The 19,125-nt window shown below is 43.9% G+C and overlaps 1 protein-coding gene across 1 annotated transcript in view; it reads right to left on the bottom strand.

Annotated features, from left to right (window-relative positions):
- The window catches only part of ARRDC2 (arrestin domain containing 2), a 117,674-nt gene that overhangs the window by 46,804 nt on the left and 51,745 nt on the right, over positions 1-19,125 (bottom strand). The window lies entirely within an intron of this gene.

Consider the following 19,125-nt stretch of genomic DNA (forward strand, 5'->3'; position numbering starts at 1 on the left):
CTGGACGAGTTAATCAAGGCCGCTGTTTTGGCTGAAGCTTTGGCAGTTTCCAAAGCGGCATCAGCCAAGTATGCGACAGCTTTTCCTATCAAAGATAGAGACCCCAAGATTTCCTCTGACTCTGTAAACTGGCCGAGGTGTTCTGCCAGTTTCTCTACCCATAGGTCTGCATTCCTGGCTACACAGGTCGCAGCTAATGCTGGGGCCATAGAAGCTGTGTTAGCCTCCCATGCTTTTCTTAGGAGTGATTCGGCCCTGCGATCCATTAGATCTTTAATACTGCCAGCATCTTCAAATGAGAGGTCTGACTGTTTAGTGACCTGAGACAGGGCCGCATCCAGTTTTGGAAGTTTAAAGAAAGCTTCCCCAACTGATTGGGTGAACGGGTACTTCCGTTTCCAAGTTTTCTGAGTGGTTAGTCTCCTTTCTGGATATTTCCATTCTTGTAGGATTATTTCTTTTAGAGATTGGTGGAGAGGGAAGACTCTATCCTGTATTTCACTGAGTCCCCTATACACCTTATCCTGTGCAGAGGTCGTTTTAGGAACCTCTGGAATCTCTTCAGTGGCATAGATTGCCTGAAGGAGACTGTCCACGTCCTCTGCTGAGAAGAGGAATCTTTTCAATTTTCCTTCTTCCTGAGACATGACTGAGTCTCTATCCTCCTCACCCTCTGAGCTATGTCTAGTGACCTGGCTCATGACCTCACTTTCCTCTTCCTCCAGATCATGAGAAAAGACCTGAGAGGATAGGAAAGGGGTACTGGGTCCTGCAACTAGCCTTCCCTGAGAAATCAAAGTCTCTCTAGGGGCCGGTTCCTCTGCCTGTGTAGCTGTCTCCCTGAGAGCTCTAACCGTGGCCAACATTTCAGACTGCATTGACAAGAGAAAATCTTTCATCATAGCAGCTGCCTCCTTCCCAGCCAACTGGTTAATACATTTGTGGCAGAAGGGTTTGGTATAGGATTTTGGGAGTTTATCTTTACAGTTTCCACATTTTTTAGAGGAACTACCACTAGCAGATGCTGAGGATTGAGCAGAGGCCCCCTGGGTTTCACCGGGAGATTCTGTTAGAGAGGGAACATAATAAAAAAAAACAACCATGTTATTTCTTCCCACTTCAGAGCTGCAGGCTGTACTAGGGAGAAAAGAGAGAGAGAACGAGGAAGGCAGCCGTTACCAGCTGCATCCTGCGACTCAGGAACTCTCACTCTCCCCTTTTCTCCCTTTCCAGGAGGGACAGTACTCACCGACCCCCGATCTGGATTTGGTAGCCGCAGCGCTAGTCTTCCCTTCCTCTTCCATCATGAGGAGGTTGACTGGGTCCTTGGCTTGCCGGTACCTGTTCGCAGGGTTTATCCGCCGCCGACCCCACCGCTCCACGCTGCTCTCCACGCCGAGGCGTCACTTCCGGGTTGCCGTGTAGGGAACGCCCACTCTCCGGTGATGCGCTTCCTGTACCTCCAAACGAGGTCTGGAGCGCAATGCTCCTCTGCAAACCCCCCCAGGAAGAAGAGTTAGCAGCGTGGCGGATTTTTGTGCAGAGGGACGATGGCTTTTTCACCACAGCTCAGAGCGTCCATGCCTTCTTTGTGGCGACCTGTGAGCGACCGAAGCCAACAGGTCAGTTCAGCTCTCCCCGTCCTCCCTGAACCTGCCTCAACAGGGGTACCCTTCGACTTCACCGTCTTCAGGTAATATAAAACAACAAACGTGCCGCTGTGTTCGGGAGAAACACAATCAAAATACTGAGGAGCAAGGGGAGGGGTGGGAACTTATAACAAACTTGTCAATTGATTGTGTTTCCTGTGGGAGGAGCCCTTATCTCTCTGGTGTGCCGTCCTGGAAGGCGTAGGAGAAATATATATATATTTTTTAAATTGTCGCTCTTTTTTTGTTTATAGCGCAAAAAATAAAAACCGCAGAGGTGATCAAATACCACCAAAATAAAGCTCTATTTGTGGGGAAAAAGGGACGTCAATTTTGTTTGGGAGCCACGTCGCATGATCGCGCAAATGTCAGTTAAAGCGACGCAGTGCCAGAAGCTGAAATTTTGCCTGGGAACGAAGGGGGTTTATGTGCCCAGTAAGCAAGTGGTTAAACCCTTTGTTTAAGATGTGGCAATAGGTCTTTCCTAACACATCACATTTGAACCATTCGTGCAGAAACCCAGAAACTATTCCAGATCTCAACTGCTTGTACAGCTATCTCCAACCCTATCAGGTCCTTTCACATGGACATTCAGATCAGGGTTTTTTTGCAGTTTTTTTAGCGAGACCTGATCAGAAGTTTCATGCAAGTCTCTGGGCAGAAGAATGTAAACGGATGTCTGTACGTTTATACTGCCTATCTCTGCGTCTGTCCAGGTCTGAAAAAATTAATGTAAAAATAAATGTAAACTTGACAGATCAAAAAGGTAGCCTAAAGCCCCATACACACAGTCGGACTTTGACAACAAACTTCTCGTCACGACCCTGGCGGTAGAGCCTGATGTGCGGAGGACGGCCTCCCTTGCAGCTCTGACTCCGAGCTCCTGATAGAGTGGACAGGAGGCTCAAGAGTGCAAAGTCGCACAAGTGCCTGGCAGGATCGCTGATGAGTCGCTGGGCTGGAGTCGCTGAGGAAGTCACAGGAAGACACTGGTGCAGGTGAGGCCCAGGAGCAGCTGTCAGCAGGTAGCGGAAGTAGGCAAGCCGGGTCATACACTATCGGGCACGTCAGGAACAAAAGCGGAGGCAGGAAGCGAAGTCAAGGTGCAGGCTGGGTCGGTGTTGGGCTGGCAGCGAGGTAGCAGAAGCAGCAGGCGGAAGCAAGGTCAGAACAAGCCGGGTCGGGTGCAGGCGGAGAGCAGGAGTGTCAGAGGCAAGCCGGGTCGGATCAACGGAACGGAAATCAGGATACAGGTTACAGGAGTAGGCACGCTAAACGTTATAGAACGGACAGCACTTGAGTCCAGGAAGTGGCCAGCTTAAATAGCCTGTTTGGCGCCCAAAACACTCAGGGAGTGCACGCCGCGGCGCGCGCTCGTGCATGCGCACCAATGGCGCGCTCGTGGAAGCCGAAGTCACAGGTCGACCTCTGTGGCCACCATTTTGGGTACTGGCATGCCCTTCCTGACACTTCTAAATTCCCAGGATTAAAAAAAAATCCGACCGTATGTACGCTCCTTCGGACAAACTTTTTCGGTTTTCATCGGACAAAAGTTCGCTCTGCAAATGGACAAACTTTCTGGCAACAAAAGTCCTACAGTGCAAAATCCTGCCGTGTGTACAGAAATCTATCGGGACTTAAGTCCAAAGTACAAACACGCATGCTCAGAACCAATGCAAAAGATTAGATAACAATACAGAAGTTGACCAAAGGGTGGCAGTAAAGAGCTGAAAAAACACGCGATTTTGGGAAAGTTTGCTGAAAAAGTCCTGCCGTGTATATGCAGAACATGTTTACGGCCAACGCCCTTTGAACAAAAATCCACGCAAAAGTTTATTTGAAGTCCGATCGTGTGTATGAGCCTTAATATAAATAGAAACAAAATCAGTTTTTACCTGCCAGCCCATAGATCTAACACGGGTCTGCAAACATCTTCAGTCCAAATTCAGACAAATAACAAACAGTTCCACAGTTGAAGGGAGCAGAGCATGCTTGTGTAAAAGGACCAGTAGGGTTTCCCACAACATTTAGACAGGTAGTACAAGAGTACTTGGTGTATGTGTGTGAATATATATTTATATTATTTTATATACTTATATTTATTTATTCAAGGGAACTCTTTGAAGTTTCCCCCCCCCCCCTTTTCTTTACAAAGCTATGAATGAAATAAGGATTAAAAAAGAGAAAAAAAAGGAGGGCGCATCGACCTAGAGTGATACCGTATAAAAGGGTTTTATTACATATATTAAAACAATGGTTATAGTCACAAAATGAGTTGTTAACAGCGATTTGACAAACCGTACAACTGGTACATAGCAACGCCAGAAGAACACGTGACAACACGGATCAAGTGGTATCTGACCGGTGGTATGGCTGACGCGTTTCAGGGGCGTACCCCTTTCCTCAGAGCCTTGGTGGTCTGTAGTTGCTTTTATACGGTATCACACTAGGTCGGTGCGCCCTCCTTTCTTTTCTCTTTTTTAGCCTTATGAATTCCCATGATTCTGAGGAGGGCTGCAAGACCGTTGAATAAACCCTGTAATTGGACCACGTTACCCTATAGCAGGAAATACCAGGAGCGCAGGAGAATTTTTCTGTTTGAAATAAGGATTAGACATATTGCTGTAAAATATGTACTGTAGATATAGCCTTACAAGTAAAGCAGCAGGTAAACACTGCTATAGTCAAGAGTATTTTACCTTTTCTGCAGCATTACACTAAAGCTAGGTGAGTTGTACCATCTAGTGGAGTGTTTGGTAATTGCACAGCTTACAGCTGATGATTAGGGATGTGTGTGTGATCAGTTCACATGCCATTCATCAAATCGATTTTGAAAATAAATCTTGGCCATTTTTAAGACCAATAGGTAAGGGAATGTTATAAAAAAGGCACAGTAGGGAGAGGGTGTTTTTCAATCCTTTCAATTACAAGTGCCGGAGAAGTTGTATGTGTCGTTAGAGAACAGTAAGATGTATTTTGGCATCAAATAATTTGCAATTGCATTATTTATATGGTTGGTTAGTTTAAATACTGCAGCAGTATCCCAATTATATTAATGTTACCTTACTTTTTAGGTAGTTTTGGCTGTGAAACCTGTTTGAATTTTTTATTTATTTTTTATCCAGGAGGCAATAGACCTGGATTGAGCAGTGGAAGTAGCAGGCAGAACAGATCTAAAAGCTACAGGAAAAAGTGTAAAATAAAACTCACCTATTAACTTCATACCAATTAGGTAGTCCCAAAATAGTTTCAAAGTATAGTTTGTGAGGCAATATTATTTTAAATGTTTATTAAAATGTGAAAACATAATTCAAAAAAAAGAGAAGGGCTGAGCATAAATTGCACCGCTGGGAGAAAAGGCTTGCCCAGTCACCCTGTGTAGGTGAAACTGGAAACAGTGGACAGAGTCCTAATATTAACTTAAAAGGTGATAAAACGTACAAAGAAAAACTAATCAGGGAGAATACTCCATAAACTGTGAATTACTAATATGTCCTTAATTAGTGCACAGTGATTAGCAGGATTCCATGCAGGGAAAAAATCACTCTCTTCAATCTGAATGCTAATCCAGCCCTCCACCGCTGTGATCAGATGATACAGGCACTCACAGACAGGGATTGCATGAAAGAAAAGAGAAAAAATCTCATTGCGCAATATTCGATGACAGATCAAAAAATGTAATCAGAGCATTGACATATGCACTCACGAATCCCGGCTTTCAGTAAAGCATGAAAACGCCACTCAGTATGTTGTTTCCTCAGCTCGATCCGATGCACTCGGATTCGATCACAGGCTCCTCCCTACGCGTTACGTCACAGGCACGCGACTTACTCATGGGTTCATACGTTATGAGAATGGCTTGGGGTTTAGATAGCCTTCTCATTGACAGCGTTTACATTAGTGTGAGCAACCAAAGGGAAAGACAAACATCATTGCGGCAAAACTTTACTCACATAGCTGAATTCTAGTGAGATCAAATGTCGATGCATAGACACACATAATTTTAATAAACAAATTTAAAAAAATGTAATTGATATAAAACTTTAAAAACATTCTATGTAGTTTGCTATGTGAATGGTGCATTTGCATTTGCATTTGCATTTGCATATGCAATCTACTGCCCTCTTGTGGCCAGATATACAACAAGCATAGAATAAGTAGATGAACATTTAAAAATACAATTAAATAGATGCATCAACACTATTCAATATTATCAATAAAACATATAAAACCATCAAAAATATGTAATAAAAATTGTACTAAAGAGTTAAAAGATTATTACTATAATAACAGTAATAAAAACCATCATAATGAATAAAAATCAATATATATTAATAAAATTAATTATTAATACAAAACCAAGAGTATGTTTACGAATTGGAAATGAAGCAATTTAAATCAAATTCGATATTAAGGCCATTGGGAGATAGAGTCTGCATCTCATGTATCCAGCGAGACTCAGTTTTACTTAATTCCCTTACTTTATGACTGCCCCTCCAGTGTGGAGTGTATTTGGCAATGGCCCAAAATTTCATTTCCTTGGGATTGTTGTGGTGGCATAGATCAAAGTGCCGAGACACATTGTGTTTGGGGAAGGCTTTTTGGATATTTTGGACATGTTCTCTGATGCGCTTCCACATTGGGCGCTTCGTGCGTCCAACATATTGGAGTGAGCAAGAGCACTCCAATACATATACTACCCCTTCAGTCCTACACGTGATCAGATCCTTTATGTTGTATTCCTTCTGAGTCACTGTAGATTTGAATTTAGAACATTTTTGTCCATTGAAATTGGTTTGCCTACACGCAAAACATCGTTTACATGGAAAAAAACCTTTTCCTTGGTAAAAAGTGAGTAAATTGTTTCTCACTGGTGGGTCAGGAATATTTTTTGCCACCAAATCCCTTAAAGTTGGTGCTCTTCTGTACACCACCCGTGGGTAACTCGGTAAAATTCCCTGTAGCTGTCTGTCTGCTTTCAAAATTGGCCAGTGTTTCTTTATAATAGCTTCAAGTTGCTTGTGTTGGGTGTTATAATTTAGAATTATGGGTAATTCAGTTTCCAGCCTTTTTGTCTTGATTTTGTCTTGTGTTAGAGAGGTACGTGGAGTTTCATACACCTTTTGTATTTGTTCCATTATAAAGTCCTTGTTATACCCTTTATCAATAAATTTTTTCCCGATCGTTTTAGCTTGATCCAAAAATACCTCAGGGTCTGAGCAATTCCTGCGAATCCTTAGCATTTGACCCTTTGGTATATTGATTAGCCACGGGTCATGGTGGCAGCTATCCACAGGGATATAGCTGTTCCTCTGGACCGGCTTAAAGTGTGTTCTAGTTTTTAGTTGTTGATTGTCTATAGTAATCTCTAAATCAAGGAACTGAATAGTAGTGTTGCTCAAAGTGTAGGTGAGTTTTATGTTCTTCTGGTTATCATTTAATTTCTCAAAAAACTGAGTTAGGGTATTCTCATCCCCCTTCCAAATGATGATACAGTCGTCTATAAATCTTCTGTAGAGTATGAGCTGCTCCGGCATACCTTCATATATGGACGACTCCTCCCACTCAGACATGTACACGTTGGCTACACTCGGTGCATATTTAGCACCCATTCCTATACCATTCAGTTGCCGGTAATACTCTGATTTATGCCAGAAGTAGTTGTGCTGTAGCCCATATGCAAGACATCTCAAAATAAACCTTTTTTGTTTCGATATGAGATGACCAAAACTGTTCAATGCCCATTTTGTGGCCCCAATGGCTTCTTCATGGTTTATCACAGTATACAATGAGGCCACATCAGCTGTGGCCAACAAGTAACCACAATTAGGTTCCAGTACTGTGCTCTCAAGGATCTGTATTAAATGCTTTGTGTCCCTGAGGTAAGCCCTAGTTTGGGGCACTAACGGCTGAATAAATCTATCCACATACTCCCCTAGGCGTGAGTTGATGGATTGAATCCCATTGATAATGGGACGTCCAGGGGGTTTCTCAGGATCCTTGTGGACTTTGGGAACAGTATATATAATGGGTACTCGGCACACCTCAGGTATTAGGTATTTAGCTTCTCTTTTGTTCAGCACTCCTTTTTCTTTTCCTCTATAGATCAAGTCAACTAGCTCCTCCTTGTATTCTCCTGTCGGATTGGAGCGTAATTTGATATAGGTATTGGTGTCCTCGAGTTGCTTGGCCAATTCTTCATAGTAATAGTCTTTGGCGAGGACCACAATGGCTCCACCCTTATCGGCTGGTCTTATTATAACCTCTTTGTTTTCTTCCAACATCTTAATACCCTTATGTATGGCCATGGGGTTCGGTAACTTCTTCACTTTAAGTTGGTCCAAATCTTTCAGTACCATCTTTGAAAAGACCTCAATATGTTGATTATTTACAACTTGCGGGTTGAACAGTGATTTGTTTCTCAACTGACTATGTTCAACCCTTCCTGGCATATTAGGTACAGCCTGATACGTTATTGGCTGTGTTAGCATGTATTTCTTGATGTTTAGTTTGCGTGTAAACTTTTTGATGTCTACATAAGTATCAAATTTGCTCAAATTCCGCTTAGGGGCAAACTTGAGACCCTTATCAAGTGTTATCAATTCTGTTGGGCTTAGGTCTATCCCACTTAGATTGATAATGCCTTCTCCTATTCTAGTTTTCTTCTTTTTGTGTCCCCCTCTGCATCCCCTCTTCGATTTGGGCTTCGGCACTCCCTTTGACGCGTGGGTGAGGACCTCTCCTCCCGGCGATACTCTAAAAAAGATGAGGAACGAGGATCCACATCCTCTCTATAACTAGATAGAGGCTCATATTGGTTGTGAGTCGGTACTGGACTTCTTCTCACATCATATTGGTGATGTTCATAATTTGGTGGTCCCCTTTGATAGTAGGCATGCGGCTGTCCCCCTGTATGATGGTATTGTGGGGGTGCATGATAATCTCTTGGATCTCTTCTATCCTGATTGTGATAGTAAGGATCATGGTGGTATCCTTGTGTGTTCCCACCCTGAGATTCCTGTTGATTTTTAGGGGGGTTAGATGGTTTTTGGTTCCCCTTATTCTTCCAATTAGGCTTTCTTGGAGATTTTGATCGGGGTTTACCATTGTTTTTATTTTTCCACCATTGTTTTGGTGTTCTTGGTTCATTATGTTCATCTCTTGGTGGTCTTGGTGGGTTAATGTGGTGATCCCTTGGATGTCTACTATGGTCATCCTCATACGATCTCCCAGGTTCAGGTGTTCTATATCTCAAATCCCTCTCAGGTGAGATAATCCGTACTTCCCTATCAGGTGAAGAGGATACTGAACAAATTAATAGCAGAGTGCAAAACTTCTTTGGAGAGTCATAAAGACACTCCATCCTTTGCAACACTTACGAGCCAACTTAATAAGGTCTTGGAACAAAAAGACCTTGAAATAAAGCAACGAAAAAGGAGGAAATACCTTAGAGATACTAATGACTATCGTCTACATCAAACATTTAAATGGCAATTTAATTTAAAACAAGGTGGGGATGGTTCAGTATCCTCTTCACCTGATAGGGAAGTACGGATTATCTCACCTGAGAGGGATTTGAGATATAGAACACCTGAACCTGGGAGATCGTATGAGGATGACCATAGTAGACATCCAAGGGATCACCACATTAACCCACCAAGACCACCAAGAGATGAACATAATGAACCAAGAACACCAAAACAATGGTGGAAAAATAAAAACAATGGTAAACCCCGATCAAAATCTCCAAGAAAGCCTAATTGGAAGAATAAGGGGAACCAAAAACCATCTAACCCCCCTAAAAATCAACAGGAATCTCAGGGTGGGAACACACAAGGATACCACCATGATCCTTACTATCACAATCAGGATAGAAGAGATCCAAGAGATTATCATGCACCCCCACAATACCATCATACAGGGGGACAGCCGCATGCCTACTATCAAAGGGGACCACCAAATTATGAACATCACCAATATGATGTGAGAAGAAGTCCAGTACCGACTCACAACCAATATGAGCCTCTATCTAGTTATAGAGAGGATGTGGATCCTCGTTCCTCATCTTTTTTAGAGTATCGCCGGGAGGAGAGGTCCTCACCCACGCGTCAAAGGGAGTGCCGAAGCCCAAATCGAAGAGGGGATGCAGAGGGGGACACAAAAAGAAGAAAACTAGAATAGGAGAAGGCATTATCAATCTAAGTGGGATAGACCTAAGCCCAACAGAATTGATAACACTTGATAAGGGTCTCAAGTTTGCCCCTAAGCGGAATTTGAGCAAATTTGATACTTATGTAGACATCAAAAAGTTTACACGCAAACTAAACATCAAGAAATACATGCTAACACAGCCAATAACGTATCAGGCTGTACCTAATATGCCAGGAAGGGTTGAACATAGTCAGTTGAGAAACAAATCACTGTTCAACCCGCAAGTTGTAAATAATCAACATATTGAGGTCTTTTCAAAGATGGTACTGAAAGATTTGGACCAACTTAAAGTGAAGAAGTTACCGAACCCCATGGCCATACATAAGGGTATTAAGATGTTGGAAGAAAACAAAGAGGTTATAATAAGACCAGCCGATAAGGGTGGAGCCATTGTGGTCCTCGCCAAAGACTATTACTATGAAGAATTGGCCAAGCAACTCGAGGACACCAATACCTATATCAAATTACGCTCCAATCCGACAGGAGAATACAAGGAGGAGCTAGTTGACTTGATCTATAGAGGAAAAGAAAAAGGAGTGCTGAACAAAAGAGAAGCTAAATACCTAATACCTGAGGTGTGCCGAGTACCCATTATATATACTGTTCCCAAAGTCCACAAGGATCCTGAGAAACCCCCTGGACGTCCCATTATCAATGGGATTCAATCCATCAACTCACGCCTAGGGGAGTATGTGGATAGATTTATTCAGCCGTTAGTGCCCCAAACTAGGGCTTACCTCAGGACACAAAGCATTTAATACAGATCCTTGAGAGCACAGTACTGGAACCTAATTGTGGTTACTTGTTGGCCACAGCTGATGTGGCCTCATTGTATACTGTGATAAACCATGAAGAAGCCATTGGGGCCACAAAATGGGCATTGAACAGTTTTGGTCATCTCATATCGAAACAAAAAAGGTTTATTTTGAGATGTCTTGCATATGGGCTACAGCACAACTACTTCTGGCATAAATCAGAGTATTACCGGCAACTGAATGGTATAGGAATGGGTGCTAAATATGCACCGAGTGTAGCCAACGTGTACATGTCTGAGTGGGAGGAGTCGTCCATATATGAAGGTATGCCGGAGCAGCTCATACTCTACAGAAGATTTATAGACGACTGTATCATCATTTGGAAGGGGGATGAGAATACCCTAACTCAGTTTTTTGAGAAATTAAATGATAACCAGAAGAACATAAAACTCACCTACACTTTGAGCAACACTACTATTCAGTTCCTTGATTTAGAGATTACTATAGACAATCAACAACTAAAAACTAGAACACACTTTAAGCCGGTCCAGAGGAACAGCTATATCCCTGTGGATAGCTGCCACCATGACCCGTGGCTAATCAATATACCAAAGGGTCAAATGCTAAGGATTCGCAGGAATTGCTCAGACCCTGAGGTATTTTTGGATCAAGCTAAAACGATCGGGAAAAAATTTATTGATAAAGGGTATAACAAGGACTTTATAATGGAACAAATACAAAAGGTGTATGAAACTCCACGTACCTCTCTAACACAAGACAAAATCAAGACAAAAAGGCTGGAAACTGAATTACCCATAATTCTAAATTATAACACCCAACACAAGCAACTTGAAGCTATTATAAAGAAACACTGGCCAATTTTGAAAGCAGACAGACAGCTACAGGGAATTTTACCGAGTTACCCACGGGTGGTGTACAGAAGAGCACCAACTTTAAGGGATTTGGTGGCAAAAAATATTCCTGACCCACCAGTGAGAAACAATTTACTCACTTTTTACCAAGGAAAAGGTTTTTTTCCATGTAAACGATGTTTTGCGTGTAGGCAAACCAATTTCAATGGACAAAAATGTTCTAAATTCAAATCTACAGTGACTCAGAAGGAATACAACATAAAGGATCTGATCACGTGTAGGACTGAAGGGGTAGTATATGTATTGGAGTGCTCTTGCTCACTCCAATATGTTGGACGCACGAAGCGCCCAATGTGGAAGCGCATCAGAGAACATGTCCAAAATATCCAAAAAGCCTTCCCCAAACACAATGTGTCTCGGCACTTTGATCTATGCCACCACAACAATCCCAAGGAAATGAAATTTTGGGCCATTGCCAAATACACTCCACACTGGAGGGGCAGTCATAAAGTAAGGGAATTAAGTAAAACTGAGTCTCGCTGGATACATGAGATGCAGACTCTATCTCCCAATGGCCTTAATATCGAATTTGATTTAAATTGCTTCATTTCCAATTCGTAAACATACTCTTGGTTTTGTATTAATAATTAATTTTATTAATATATATTGATTTTTATTCATTATGATGGTTTTTATTACTGTTATTATAGTAATAATCTTTTAACTCTTTAGTACAATTTTTATTACATATTTTTGATGGTTTTATATGTTTTATTGATAATATTGAATAGTGTTGATGCATCTATTTAATTGTATTTTTAAATGTTCATCTACTTATTCTATGCTTGTTGTATATCTGGCCACAAGAGGGCAGTAGATTGCATATGCAAATGCAAATGCACCATTCACATAGCATACTACATAGAATGTTTTTAAAGTTTTATATCAATTACATTTTTTTAAATTTGTTTATTAAAATTATGTGTGTCTATGCATCGACATTTGATCTCACTAGAATTCAGCTATGTGAGTAAAGTTTTGCCGCAATGATGTTTGTCTTTCCCTTTGGTTGCTCACACTAATGTAAACGCTGTCAATGAGAAGGCTATCTAAACCCCAAGCCATTCTCATAACGTATGAACCCATGAGTAAGTCGCGTGCCTGTGACGTAACGCGTAGGGAGGAGCCTGCGATCGAATCCGAGTGCATCGGATCGAGCTGAGGAAACAACATACTGAGTGGCGTTTTCATGCTTTACTGAAAGCCGGGATTCGTGAGTGCATATGTCAATGCTCTGATTACATTTTTTGATCTGTCATCGAATATTGCGCAATGAGATTTTTTCTCTTTTCTTTCATGCAATCCCTGTCTGTGAGTGCCTGTATCATCTGATCACAGCGGTGGAGGGCTGGATTAGCATTCAGATTGAAGAGAGTGATTTTTTCCCTGCATGGAATCCTGCTAATCACTGTGCACTAATTAAGGACATATTAGTAATTCACAGTTTATGGAGTATTCTCCCTGATTAGTTTTTCTTTGTACGTTTTATCACCTTTTAAGTTAATATTAGCGCATCTATATTTTATATGTTTCACTGTTTGGATTTGGTATCACTCAAGATAGCAGCTATATTATTTGTTTTTTTATTTAGGTGCACGTGGAATTGATTATTTAATTAGCGCTGTAGTATATTTTTCACAGTGGACAGAGTCCGTTTATTTTATATTTATTTAGCAATTTGTTTTTTTAGCAGCCCTGTTTGGGCTTTGGTGAATGATCAAGGGTCTAACAGAACCCTAATGTCTAAATTTTGAGACAGAAAAAAGGATTTAGGATACAGCCCTCAGTCTGCTCCTGTCCACGTTTTGTGGGGCGGCAAGGAAGAGACATGATCTACCAGTCCCCAACCTGTGATTAATGGGTAAATCGTGATAGATAGAGAAGCCGCACGGGCCCCCTGGAGCAAGGGGTAGGTAGCTATTGCAAACTTTGCAACCCCTATAGCTCCGCCCATGCAAGGCCTTAAATAGGCAGCAAATAGAAAGATTGCCCACTAAATGATCAGTTTACAATTTTAATGGTAGGCTTATTTTAACAGCTCAAAGTGTTAAACGTGGACTTGGACATCAACTGGGCCAGATTCACAAAGCACTTACGCCGGCGTATCTAGAGATGCGCGGCGTACTTGTAAAAATGCGCCGTGCGTATCTCTGCGCCGTATCCTCAAAACGAGATACGCCTGAAAACCATTTTTTTCCGATCGACGTAAAACGATTACACCGGCGCATCTTGGTTCGCAAAAATACGCTAGACGCACCATTGTTTTGCTATTGAAATATGCAAATGAGGGAATTACCGCGATCCACAAAAGTACGTTTGTGCGGCGCAGGCTACGCCCTGTGCGCATCAGCTGAATGTCCGGTCTAAAGTTACACCTTATAAAAGCAGGCTTAACTTTGCACCAGACGTGTGCAGGTCAGCTAAAGCAACACCATTAGGGACGAGCTGAGCACACACACTTGCAGGACAACAATCTGTATGCCAACATGCCAGGGGCATCCATGCTCATAGCTATACTAGTGACTTTAGAGGCGTGCAGAAAGAGGAGGGAACAGAGGAGGAGGGCACAGGAGAGTATATACCGCACACGCCTAGATGTCTTTGGCATGCCTGCTTCTGAGGTGTATCGCACCTTCAGATTCAGCCCTGAAGCCATCATGGAATTAACCACAACCCTGCAGGATGACATCACCAGCCCAACACACCGCTCACATGCACTGGAGCCACTGGTCAAGGTCATGGCAACACTCCATTTCCTTGCCACTGGCTCTTTTCAGCGCACAAGTGGAGTGGTGGCTGGGATGGCACAATCCTCCATTAGCAGATGTGTGCTATGTGTGGTTATCCCTGCAATCCTGAGACGCATGGCCAACCAAATCATCAAACCCACCCAGGAGGACCTGCGGATGAAGACCATGACAGATTTCTACAGAATTGCCAGATTCCCACGCACCGTGGGGGCCATTGATTGCACACATGTGGCACTACAGCCCCCCCATGAGACAGAGAACATATACCGAAATCGGAAGCATTGGCATTCCATCAACGTACAGGTGATAGCCGATGCCCAATACCTCATATGGCACGTCCGTGCCAAACACCCAGGATCCAGCCATGACAGCTACATATACCGTCAAAGCAACATCCCAAGAGAATTTGAACAGAACGTGTATGGGGACAGCTGGCTGGTTGGTGAGTGACATGGGTGTCAGGCATGACTGTCCCCCCCCATGATGCAGACATCACGAGGGGCACATGCATGACTAACATCCTCCTGTCTTTTCCCTTCTAGGTGACTCTGCATATGCACTTGGACCCCATCTCATGACTCCATTCCGGAACCCCCAAACCCCAGGAGAGGAAAGATACAATGAAGCACACATATGTACCCGTGGAGTGGTGGAACGCACCTTTGGCCTCCTGAAGTCCCGTTTCCGATCCCTGGATAAGTCTGGGGGTACCCTGTTGTATTCCCCAAACTGTGTGCCAGATCATCGGTGCATGTTGCATGCTGCACAACTTCGCCATGAGAAGGGGCCTGGAGATTGACCTACGTGATGACCTGACCCCCGAACCACACAATCCCCCCCTGACCGAGGGTACCCCGTCTTCAGAGGGAAGAGCAGCCAGGAGACGCCTCGCAGAAGGCATCTTTGCACGTTAAACCCACACATTAATCATGGCACAATGAGAATGCATGCATGCACACCACTTTGGTCCCTAACACACACACTCCACATCCACATCGAATTGGATTAGACCAAAGTACACCACACAGTACTAGGGAGCAGCAACACCCCACCAAGGCTCCAATTATGTCACTGTACATTCATACACCTTTCACACGGACCTGGGATCACTTCTCCCTGGTCCTGGGGAACCCTTCTCCACCACAAATGAGGGTGACACCCCTTTTCAGACAGGAATGACTCCCACATTCATACATCATTCACAAACATAAAAAAAATCATAATCACAGTAGAAAAAAAAAATGAAAACAAAAGAACATCATAAATTAACATCTGCGTGACCCACGCCTGGGCCGGCCATGACCACGGCCATGGCCCCGGCCCCTCAGGGGAGACTCATGGGGGGGGAATCAGGGGAAGGAGGAGCTTCCCCTGGGCTCTGCCCACCTGCTGGTCTGCCCTCCAAGGCCACGGCTATCCTGTTGAGGCCCATAGTGAGGGCTGCCGTATTGGCCTGGACAGCCTGGGTATTGGCCTGGACAGCCTGGGTCAGGGCATTCACCTCCTGACCCACGCCTGCTGTTGCAGTCTGCAGTTCATTAAAACAGTTTATGAACGCCAAGGAGTTGCAGCTCACTTCAGTCACTGAGTCCTTAATGGAGGACAGGCTGTCCTCCATCTGTGCCAAAGTCTGGGTGACCTCACCCAGATGGCGGGTCTGAAGGGCCTGGTCCCTCTGCAGATTGGCCGGCAGAAAGTCTGCCACCCCCCTGGTCTTCTGGGTGGCCTTCCTGCCTCCAGATGAGGCTTGGGGCCTGGGAGGAGGGGAGCCCTGATGGGGGAGGAGTGGGAGGGGCTACCCCTGATGGAGGCCTGACTGCTGCCAGCCGCAGGGGGAGACTCCTCCAAAAGGAGAAGTATCTCACTGGCTATGTCAACCTGATCCCCCTCAACCTCCTCATGAGGTGAGTTGTGGCCACTCTCCTCCCCTGAGGACTCCAGCCTTGCCTGGGGAACTTCAGCAGCCTGATGTCCGGGGGTTGGTGCAGACTGGCCTGATGGCCTAGCACCCTCCTGGCCATCTGTGGATGACACAAAACATACACAGGTTGGAGTCCCTTCCCCCCCCCCCCCACACATGCTACTCGCCAGATAAAAAAAAAAAAAAAAAAAAAAAACTTACCTGTCCTCACGGCCTCCTCGGAGTCAAAGCCAGGCAGGCCCACCACTTGCTGCCTGTTGAAGCACCGGGCCACTGCCCACTCCTCCTCAGTCAGCCTGATGGTTCAAGGTGGTCCCCCTCCAGTGCCCCTGGAATGGGCTGTAAAATGGGCTAGCTTATCACGGACCACACGGCGGAGGTCATTGATCTTTTTGGAGATCCCACTGACGGTCCTCGTCTCCCCCCCCCCCCCACCAACGCATTGATCTCATCAGTAATGTTCTGCAGGATCTGCTTCTTCCTGGCCGGGGTGATGTCCCGGCTCTCAGGGCCATGCAAATATCGCCCATGATGGGAAATGGCCCTAGCAAGAATCTGCTTCTCCCGGACAGAGAAGTTTAACTTCCTCTTCTTTGGTGACATATCACCACCAAACAGTCAGCACCAGACACAAAAACACACAGCACACACAGACACAAAAACACAAAGCAAAAAACAAACACCAAAATCAAACAAAACAAACAAACAGACAGCTAATACAGACACCAAAAAACACACAGAAAAAACAAACACCAAAATCAAGCAGAACAAACAAACAGCTAATACAATCTCCTATCACACTCTCCAAAAAATCTTTGCTACAACACTCCTACACAAACCAACAAACAGCCACAGACAACAGAACAAAAGCACCTTGCTTCAGGAAGGGAAACAAATGGATGTACTTTTTGCAATGGAAGGGCGTTTGTCTGGGCCTATTTAAGCACAGGGCGTATCTCACTAAGTATGCTTGGTCTAGTTCCTATCTCACTGATTGCGCCGGGCCGAGTTCTGCGCATGCGCAGAGAGTCAGCACCATTGCGCATGCGCATGCCAGCCGGCCCTTCATTTGCATGGGGTCACGGCTCATTTCAATAAAGCACGCCCACTTCCTTCCCACTTTAAATTACCCCGCCTTATGCCCTTAGAATTTACGTTACGCTGGCGCAAATTTGGGCGCAAATACTCTGTGGATACGGTATTTGCGTCACAAAATAGAGCCGGCGTAACGTAACAGAGATGCGCTACGACGGTCTATATATACGCCGCTCTACGTGAATCTGGCCCCAACTGTTTTCTTAGTAATTTTTAATTACATTTTTCACTTTAAATTTTTCAGCAATTTTTTTAATCAGTAATTTTTATGTATTCATCTCCATGTTCTTTTTATGTTATAACGTATAGAATGTATGTAATTTGGGTACATTTTGCATTTATGATATAGAAGTATGGATCAGTCTAATTTGAATTTTCATTTTATGGTACTAGATGGGAATGCAATGCATTATTTAAACACAACATGGCATCATAGGGTTTACATCACAACCTATAGATCACATTACCTTCAGTTCAGATAGGTATTAGATCAGAAGTGCCCAACCTTTTGAAGTGCGAAGGCCACTTAAGCGACTTGGTAACTAGTCGCGGGCCACAATAAACGGAGCAGGCAGATGGCAGGTCCATGCCTGTTCTGCATATGCAGAGCGGACACGAACACAGCCCATTATACTCTTTTTTTTTTTTTTTTTTAGCAGATCAGATTGGAGGTAGGACACAATTCGGTTTACATCTGCCACTCCTTAGAGGTGAATGGAGGGTCCAATTGGCTCGGACTGACCGTGTAAACGGGGCCCAAGGCTGCTTTCACAATGCAATGTGATTTACCAACGCAGTGTACCTTTTGGCTTTCCTGCACTTTGCAATAGACTTCTATTATATTCTGCATGTTTGGTGCATTTTCAGAATGTGTATGGCTCAGTGCAGGTAACCCACATTTTAGCTGCTTTGCATCTTTGGGTCAGTTTGAAAGCAGCCCAGTAACCACTGCAGAAAAAATATGCACATTTATACACTGTGATTTTAGTAATAAACTGACCTTTAATAACAGTATTCTATTCCATCCCAGAGCAGGAGGTCACGGGCCACATCAGAGGGCTCCGCGGGCCACATGTGGCCCCCAGGCCATTGGTTGGGCACCCCTGCATTAGATGATATTTCATGTAATGCACCATTTAAACACTAGATGGAGTCTGGCTGTTTCTTGTTGACCTGGGAAGCAGGATTGATGATATTCACTTTGCCACCAACAAATGCATCACTTCCTGTTTTTGCAAGCACTTCTGGTTCCGCTTAGCACGTCAATTCGGGTTCCAGCGGAAACTGGAAGTGAATGTAATTTCACACTGCGACATCAATGTGAGTAGCGGGAGTTATTGGGTGGAGTAGGGGGGGTTTAAAGCTTAAAGGGCAGCCAACCACAGACCCCATAAGCTTCTGATGACGCCCAGTGGGAGGGGCGAAATGCATTTAAGCTATCTGCGAAGGCTGTGTATATGCCAAGGCCGCAATAACTGCATAATTGTATCTTTTTGATGTAAGTGTATTGATTTTTTAATTTTTGAAAATAAATAGTAGTATTACACTATATGCTCTCTCCTCCGTTTTTGTTGATACTATATCGTTGCGGATTGTTGCTGTTTGAGGGAGCTTGAGGGATAAAGGACAACTATAACGGCATAATCCGTGGACGGACACCAGCATCCTAATATAGGCACATACAGTATACCATTCCTTTCTGGTGAGTGGGGACCCAAGAGGGGCGCACTGGAAGTCCCCAGAATATATGAATGTCACCAGCTCAACATTTCATAGTTTATGGACTATATTGGTTGCATTTTTTGTGCACTA

Source organism: Rana temporaria, chromosome 1 (assembly GCF_905171775.1).
Source record: "Rana temporaria chromosome 1, aRanTem1.1, whole genome shotgun sequence".
NCBI lineage: Eukaryota > Metazoa > Chordata > Amphibia > Anura > Ranidae > Rana > Rana temporaria.